Source organism: Macrobrachium nipponense, chromosome 5 (genome assembly GCF_015104395.2).
Source record: "Macrobrachium nipponense isolate FS-2020 chromosome 5, ASM1510439v2, whole genome shotgun sequence".
In the NCBI taxonomy this organism is placed as follows: domain Eukaryota; kingdom Metazoa; phylum Arthropoda; class Malacostraca; order Decapoda; family Palaemonidae; genus Macrobrachium; species Macrobrachium nipponense.
Genome location: NC_061107.1, coordinates 51,028,018 through 51,036,374, shown reverse-complemented (window position 1 = coordinate 51,036,374; position 8,357 = coordinate 51,028,018).

Here is an 8,357-nt window from a genome sequence, read left to right as displayed (position 1 = left end):
GCCTCGGACGCTAGAATATCTGAATTATCAGCACTTTCTAGAAATCCAGGGCATGTGAAATTCCTTCAATCTGGGAAAGTTTTACTTTCACCAGATAGACAATTTTTAACAAAAATGAGGATCCACAAAATAGGTGGACTCCTTGGGAAATTATTCCTCTTCTAGAAGACGAATCATTATGTCCTGTTCATACACTTGAAACCTTTATGACCAGAACATCTCAAATAACAACGGGCTCTCTTTTTATTAGAGAAAAAGAGGGCACGATAACTTCAAGAGGAATTAGGCAACAGATTCTTTATTTTATTAAACAAGCCAAACCCAAATCCAGTTCCACATGTCCATGATATCCGGGCAGTTGCCACTTCAACTAATTATTTTATAAATATAAAGTCTGAAGACCTAAAAAAGTACACAGGTTGGAAGTCCCCAACAGTGTTAAGCACCACTATCTCAAAAAATTTACAGGCCCCAAAAATTTTTTAGCAGTGGCAGCTGGTACTGTGGTGGTTCCTGAAGAACAAACTAACGGTTCTCCTTAGAAACCTTTGAATAGATTATTGCTTTAACTATCTCCCTCTGCATGACCCTTCTACCTGCATGACTCGCTCACACTCTCCACCATACCTTGTTTGCCGGACCGGGCGAAACGTTTGTTGTCGATCCCGTTACCGAATTAGTATATAAGATTGCACAATATGTATATATGGCTATTAAGTATTAGTGTATTGCCTTGATTGGTCTGTATGACACATAATTAAGACCAATAACTTCATATTATGTACAATTTTAAGTATTATATAAGTATTACTATTAAGGTTAAGAATATATTAAGAAATAATTTCTTACAGATAGTAAGTTAAGATTAAATAGTAAAACTATTTATAATTTTTTACTCTGAATGTCATTAACCTGGTTTTACATATAATTTTACACTAAAAACTTGTAGCATTCTCTGGTATGTTTTCATAGGGCGACACAGGTCGACACCAGAAAAGGGATTTTGACGTAGGAAAAATCTATTTCTGGGGGAAGACCTGTGTCGCCCTATGAACCCTAGCCCTATTAACATTTCTTCCCACCCTGACTAATCCAAGTTTATAGATCTAATCAGGAATGCAAGATGGCGCTTCGGTAGTAGTAGTAGTGGCGAGCCGGGACGAGTAGTGAGATTCCGTTGTAACGGCTCCCACGAAAAGAGAGGGATTTTGAAGGGAATCTTCTAAATGGCAGAAGCACTGTGGTTTGTGGTAACACATCGCCCCTTTACTATACCGACACCCTTGGGTGATCGCGCTGGGGGTAGTAACCTCAGCATAACTATGTTAGCTTTTTTCTCTGGTATATGATAGAGCTATTTATACTGGGAAAAATGAATAACAGGCATTTTTCATAGGGCGACACAGGTCTTCCCCCAGAAATAGATTTTTCCTACGTCAAAATCCCTTTTTTATCCATTAGTCATCTCTTAACCCTTAAACGCCGAGCCGCTATTTCCCAAAGTGTCTCTTGTATGCCGGCGGCGTTCAGGAGTTAGCGCTGAAGCAGAAAAAAAGTTTTTTCAAAAAATCACAGCACACTTAGTTTTAAAGATTAAGAGTTCATTTTTGGCTCCTTTTTTTATCATTGCCTGAAGTTTAGTATACAACCATCAGAAATGAAAAAAATATCATTATCATATATAAATATTGGAATATATGACAGCACAAAAAAAATCTCGTATGTAATTGTATAAAATCGTACTGTGAGCAAAGCGGTTAAAGCTAATGAGTTCATTTATTTTCGCTGTATTGTACACTAAATTGCAACGATTTTGGTATACAACAAATTGTAAAACGATCAAAGCAACAAGGAAAATTTTTTTTAAAACAAAATGAAGCATGAATTCGTAACATGAGGACTTAAAAAATTTGTTTTTCAAAAATTCACCATAAATAAAAATATTGTGCTAGAGACTTCCCGTTTGTTGCAAAATGAAGGTAATTGATTGAATATTACTAGAACTGCAGTTTTCGACCATTTCGGTTGAGTTAGAGTTGACTGAAGGTAGAATTTTTTCTATTTATCGTGATTTATATGAAAATATTTCAAAACTTATAAAAGCTACAACCATGAGTTACTTTTTGTTGTATTCTACATGAAACTGCACATTTTCATGTATAACACTTTATGTAAGGCCTAATATTAAATGTTGCAAAAATTACGACAAGTTGAATGATGAAGGTAATTGATTGAATATTGCTAGACTGTAAGAGTTTTAGCTTACAATTGCATTTTTTGACCATTTTGGTTGAGTTAAAGTTGACCAAAGGTCAAATTTTTTCTTTATATCGTGATTTATATGAAAATATTTCAAAACTGATAAAAGCTACAACCATGAGTTATTTTTTGTTGTACTATTCTACATGAAATTGCGCACATTTTCATGTATAAAACTTTATGTAAGGCTTAATAGAAAGCGGTGCAAAAATTATGACAAGGTGACTCAAGCATTTCTGAGATTTTCGGCCGAGTTACCACGAGCTGAGGGAAGGAAAAAGTTTTTTTCAGAAAATCACCATAAATTGAAGTATTGTGCTAGACTTCCCGTTTGTTGCAAAATGAAAGTGAAGGTAATTGATTGAATATTACTAGAATGTAAGAGTTTTAGCTTACAATTGCATTTTTCGACCATTTAAGTTGAATTAAAGTTGACCGAAGGTCGAATTTTTTCTATTTATCATGATTTATATGAAAATATTTCGGTAGATCTAGGGTACTTATCAGCGGCCGCCAAGACTATGGCAGTTGCAATATTTCAAAACTGATAAAAGCTGCTACCATGAGTTATTTTTGGTTGTATTCTACATGAAATTGCGCACATTTTCATACATCTAGGTATAACACTGCTGTTCTCGTTCACGACTAACGGACCATACTCTTCCAACGCGTGCACCCTGATCTCTCTTAGGGTTAACCTTGAAATCTATGGCTAAAACAATAAATAAGGCTTTAATATACGTACTTTGTAAAGAAAAGCTATACAGGTGAACCTCTTAAATCTGGCATTTTATGGTTTGGGAACTCCCGTGATTTGGCTTGATTCACCCACCATTAGTACGTAGTTCGTTGCGCAGCCAAACAGGATGGCACCATTATTGTTTACAACTTCAAGACAGCAAAATTTATGCCATATCTCCTTTGTCTTTATAAAGGTAATTCTTAGTAATGAAACAAAAATTTGTGACATCAAATATATGTTGTTTAATATTAACTTGAAAATAAATATATTTCTTTAAATATTCCACTTCAGAAGTCTTTACCAAGTCAAACCTTTTAATCAAAACAATGAGACATTTGACATGCACGAATTCCTTACTCTTAGTATGCTTGAAAGACTTATATGTGATACAGTTTGATTATTCCTTTTATGCAACTGTGTATTTACATACGTATTCGATATGTCAACCGAGAGGTAAGAAGTGCAAGCGTAAATCTTTATCTAAGCTAGAAAATGTTTATCCCATTAGCTAATAGTATAGTGTTCACTTTCCTCAATAGATGGCAGCATGGTTTGTTTGTTTTGACAGCAACATTCAAATGCAATGTGTTCGCCAAATTTCATTCAGTATTTTTTTTTCATCTCACTACCCTCTACAATCACGAAGAAACTGATAGCAATTATTATGAAATACCAAATTTAGCAAATGAAAGTCACTGATAATAATGAGTTGATTCTGAGAAAAGTTTAGTTTGTACTGTATTGACTTACTATTAGGCTAACTCGGGAATGTCACCTAAATGTGTTGGAGAAAGTAAACTACTATAAAGAAAATGATACACTATGAAGATATAAAATGATGAAGTTAAAGCATGAGTTGTGAGATCTCAATGAAAACAGAACTAGGCCTGATAAATTTATTACCTGGGCAAGTGTGAGGACGGAAAAGGAGTGCTTGACCCCCTGGGGTATGTCACTCGCACACCGATGGATAAGAATTTGTGTTTCTTAATAGTCAATAACATGGTAATAATAAAAGACATAACTGACATACACTGATGAATCATATATCGGTGGAAGGGCCAGAAAATTATATATTCAGACATATGCATATGATTTTTGCTGCTTAGCAAGATGATATAAAAGGTTGTGATTACCTAGTAGGTAAAGAAGGCCTTAACACAGTTCTTAGATGAGGTACAAGATAGTGATCAGCAGGTCTTTACAAGTACTCTCCCCTCAATACATTTATTAATGATTAATAATGAAATTACATATGCATTATTAATAATGAATACAGGCAGTTCCTGGGTTACGACGGGGGTTCCGTTCTTGAGCCGAAAATCGTTGTAAGCCAGAACATCGTAAAAAATCCTAAGAAAACCTTACTTTTAATGCTTTGGGTGCATTGAAAACTATGTAAACTGCATTCTTATTGCATTTTTCATCAAAAAACCTTAAAATATTGATTATTTTGCATTTTTGGTGTCATATTTCATCTGCCAGATGAGTGTTGTAGGCGTTGTAACCCTGGAACATGCGTCGTAACCCTGGAAATAATGTCTGATTAATATAATTGAGAAGTGCCTTAACCTCAGAACGTCGTAATCCGAACCCGTCGTAACCCGGGGACTGCCTGTAATTGGAAGTTTAGTACACTTGATCACGATATCTTGTTGGTACTACTACACTTAATCCCAATATCTTATTGGTATCAGGAGCTGACCCCGTGTTCTTGATATTTGAGGTTGGGGGGCTGGCTCTGTGGTTGGGTCGTCTGGTGGGTCTGCCAGAAAGTCATCTTTCGTCCAGCCCCTAGGACAGTCTCTACCTCGTTTCGGGACATTGGTTCCTTCGTTCGAGGTCTTGTTTTGTGGAGGAATTCTCTGACTTCTGCCGATCTCTTGCCCAGGTATCGTTATCTATTAGGAAGGCTGGCTTTAGCCTGTTAACCGATACCCATTTGTCCAGCCCATGGATGTCAATGAGGAGTTTGAGATGACACTGTATCAGCCTCTATAAGGTCTGGACAGGGGTGGGTGGTGGTGTCGTCCCTTAAGAAGACGTGTGTGCAGGATTTTGGGCCCTCAGGTATGTTAGTTGTGTGTTCTGTCTGTAAAGGTCTTTTGGCACGGCAAATTCTTTGGCTATTTCTCTTAGTCTGCTGAGGGGCGTATCCTGGTAGTCAGGTTCCGTGGGGAAAAATATGCCCGGTGTTGCCAGTGCTCCCTGTAGACCTTTTCTGCAAGAGATTCTTCACTGTTTACTTTCGGTACCGATCAAAATCCTAGCAGGACCCAGGGTCACTGCTCCTTCCAATTTTCGTTGGTGCACCGTGACATAGCAGTGCTGCTTTTAATAAACTGTGGGCCTTTCCACCATTCTGTTGGGCACAGGGTTATATGCCATCATGCTGTGGAGTGGTATCCCCATCAGGCATGCCAGGGAGACAAGAATGCTGAACCCCTGTCCACCAAAACAGCTTATCCAACTTGACTGCAGAGCTTCTGCTCAGGCACTTGTACATGCTTCTGTCATCGGAGTTGCTTCTGGCCATCTCATTGACCGGTCTATGATTGTTGTGAATGTGCCCGAACCATCTACATGGTTGAGGGAAGTCTCCAATGCCAGATTCTGTGTGCCAGGTTATCTTGCTTGTCTGGCACGGTATGTAGTTCTTTGCCCATCTCCACATGTCCTTTTTTATCCCATGCTTCACAAACTTGTCTGTCATTGGGCATGCTGTAGCATGTACTGATGGATGGGAGGGATGAGAGAGGGCGTGGATGATGTCGAATACCAGCTTTTGTCTTGATGCTGGTATCAGGGGGCAGGGAGCGGCCTGTGCTGGTGTCGCAGAGAAGTGTCAATCCCTGTTCTCCTACTGGCACATCCTTCCACTTCAGCGCGGTGAGTGCTGTGCAATAAGCTGGAGTTTCGGGGTCTGCGGCTTGTTCCTTCGCCAGGTCCTCGTAGTCAATGCCCAGGTGGACCAAATTTATTTCGATCCTTGACAGAGCATCAGCTACTGGGTTTTTCTTACCAGGGATGTAACTGATGGTGTACCTGAACTCGGATGTAGCGGCCAAGTGCCGCTGCAGTCTTGCAGACCATGCGTTCCCAGCCTTCGTGAATGCTTGTGGTCTGTGTGGAAAGTGAAGGGGGTGCTGTCCGTAGGTACTTGAAATGTAGCACAGCCTGGTAGATTGCCAGCAGTTTCCTGTCGAATGCACTGTAGCAGGTCTCTGGTGGTTTCAACTTGCAGCTGAAAAAGGCAAGTGGGCGGGAGCACCCATCCACTATCTGCTCCACAGGCAACATTGCTGGCATCGGTGGTAAGTCTCAGGGGGGCGGCGGGGACCTGGTAGGCTAAGGTGGTGGCTCTGGCGAGGGCTGCCTTCATCTGTTCAAGTGCCCTCTGCTGCAGCACTTCCCAGATCAGCGTCTTTGGTTTCCTTTTCAGCACCTCAGTCAGGGGATACATGATGTGGGCAATGTCTGGCACAAATCGTCGGTAGTAATTGACCATGCCAAGGAACTCCTGCAGAGACTTGATCGTCTTCGGTGTAAGAAAATTGTTAACTGCCTCCACCTTAGAGGCAATGGAGTGGACACCCGTCGGGGAGACCTCGTGTCCCAGGAAGTCCACCTTCTCTACACTGAAGGAACACTTGTCTAATCTGATGATCAGCCCATTCTCCTGAAGGCGTTTCAGCACAGCCATGACATGTCCCAGGTGTTCTTCCAAGGACCTGGAGAAGATCAGGATGTCGTCTACGTAGCACACACAGAAAGGTAGGTCGCCCAGGATGCTGTTCACTAATGCTGGAATGTGGCCCCAGCGTTCCTGAGGCCGAAGGTGGAGTAGGAGAAGGTATATGTCCCAAATGGCACGATGATGGCTGTCTTCAGAATATTGTTGGGATGTACTGGCACCTGAAAATGATATTGTTATGATACAATAAAGTTTTATACATACTTACCTGGCAGATATATACAATTAATTGTCCACCCAACCTCCCCTCAGGAGACAAGTGGAAGACCTACCTGTAGCGTGTGCCGCGAAATTCGAATTTCTGTCGGGGAGGACGGAGTCTATAGCTAAGTATATATCTGCCAGGTAAGTATGTATAAAACTTTATTGTATCATAACAATATCATTTTTATACATTCAACTTACCTGTCAGATATATACTTAGCTGATTCACACCATTGGAGGAGGGTAAGAGACAGGTAATTACTGAATAGACAGGTAAACAACATACGTTGTAGGTAATAAATAAATAAAACCTTGGTTCCTACTTGTTTAGGCGGAAGATTCCATGGCTAATGCCTAGGAATCTGCTTCGCCTCAAGAGCCTCAGCAAGGATGTGACCTATGGATAAGAGTTCTTGTGGGTCTGTTGATGGGGTCTTATCCACTTACTCAACAGAGCCTGATGGCCTTTGTCAATGGGGTCTTATCCACTTACATGACAATACACCTATGCCTAGTGGCATAATTAAGGAGCACAACACCGATCCCGATCACCTGATCCTAATACGAGGGTTAGTGCTTAAATTGAAAAGAGTTATCCCCAAACTCCTTTCAAACAACCCAAAGAAAAACACGACATTAAATAAAATTTAACTCACTAGTTAAGGATCAGTATCGGCTCCCTATCCCAGCAACGTATCCGCAGTCACGTATCAACCAAGAGAGAAGGATCTCTCGTATGTTATCTTGACATCCTTCGGGTAATGGGAAGTCAACACAGAGTTGCATCTCCCGTATGTGACAGCTAATATGTCCTTTATGACATATTGTTATGGAAAGAACAAGAATACGCAAAAGCTCGAACTTCCTGCGTTTTTAATTCTCAGCTGTTTGAAGGAATCATCAAGGCACTTATCAAGTGCTTTGGAGATCACACTGTCTCAAAGAAGAACAGGGCTATCTTTGATACAGATCTCTTCTGGATGAAGCTTGGAGCCTGGCTGGCGCCTCGCGCCTGGCTGGCGCCTCGCGCCTGGCTGGCGCCTCGCGCCTGGTTGGCGCTTCGCGCCTGGTTGGCGCCTAGCACGTGGCTGGCGCCTCGCGCCTGGCTGGTGCTTTGCGCCTGATTTGGCGCCTCGCGCCTGGCCAGTGCCTTGCGCCTGGCTGGCGCCTAGCGCCTGGCTGGAGCCTCTCGCCTGGCTGGCGCCTGGCACCTGGATGGCGCCTGGCTGGCGCCTAGAGCCTGGCTGGCCCTTGTGCCTGATTGGCGCCTAGCGCCTCACGCCTGGCTGGAGCCTTGCGCCTGGCTGGCGCATTACTCTCGGCTGGCGTTTCTGGCGCCTGGCTGGTGCTTCTGACACCTGGCGCCCGGCTAGCTCCTCCCCCTTTGCTGGAGCTTCG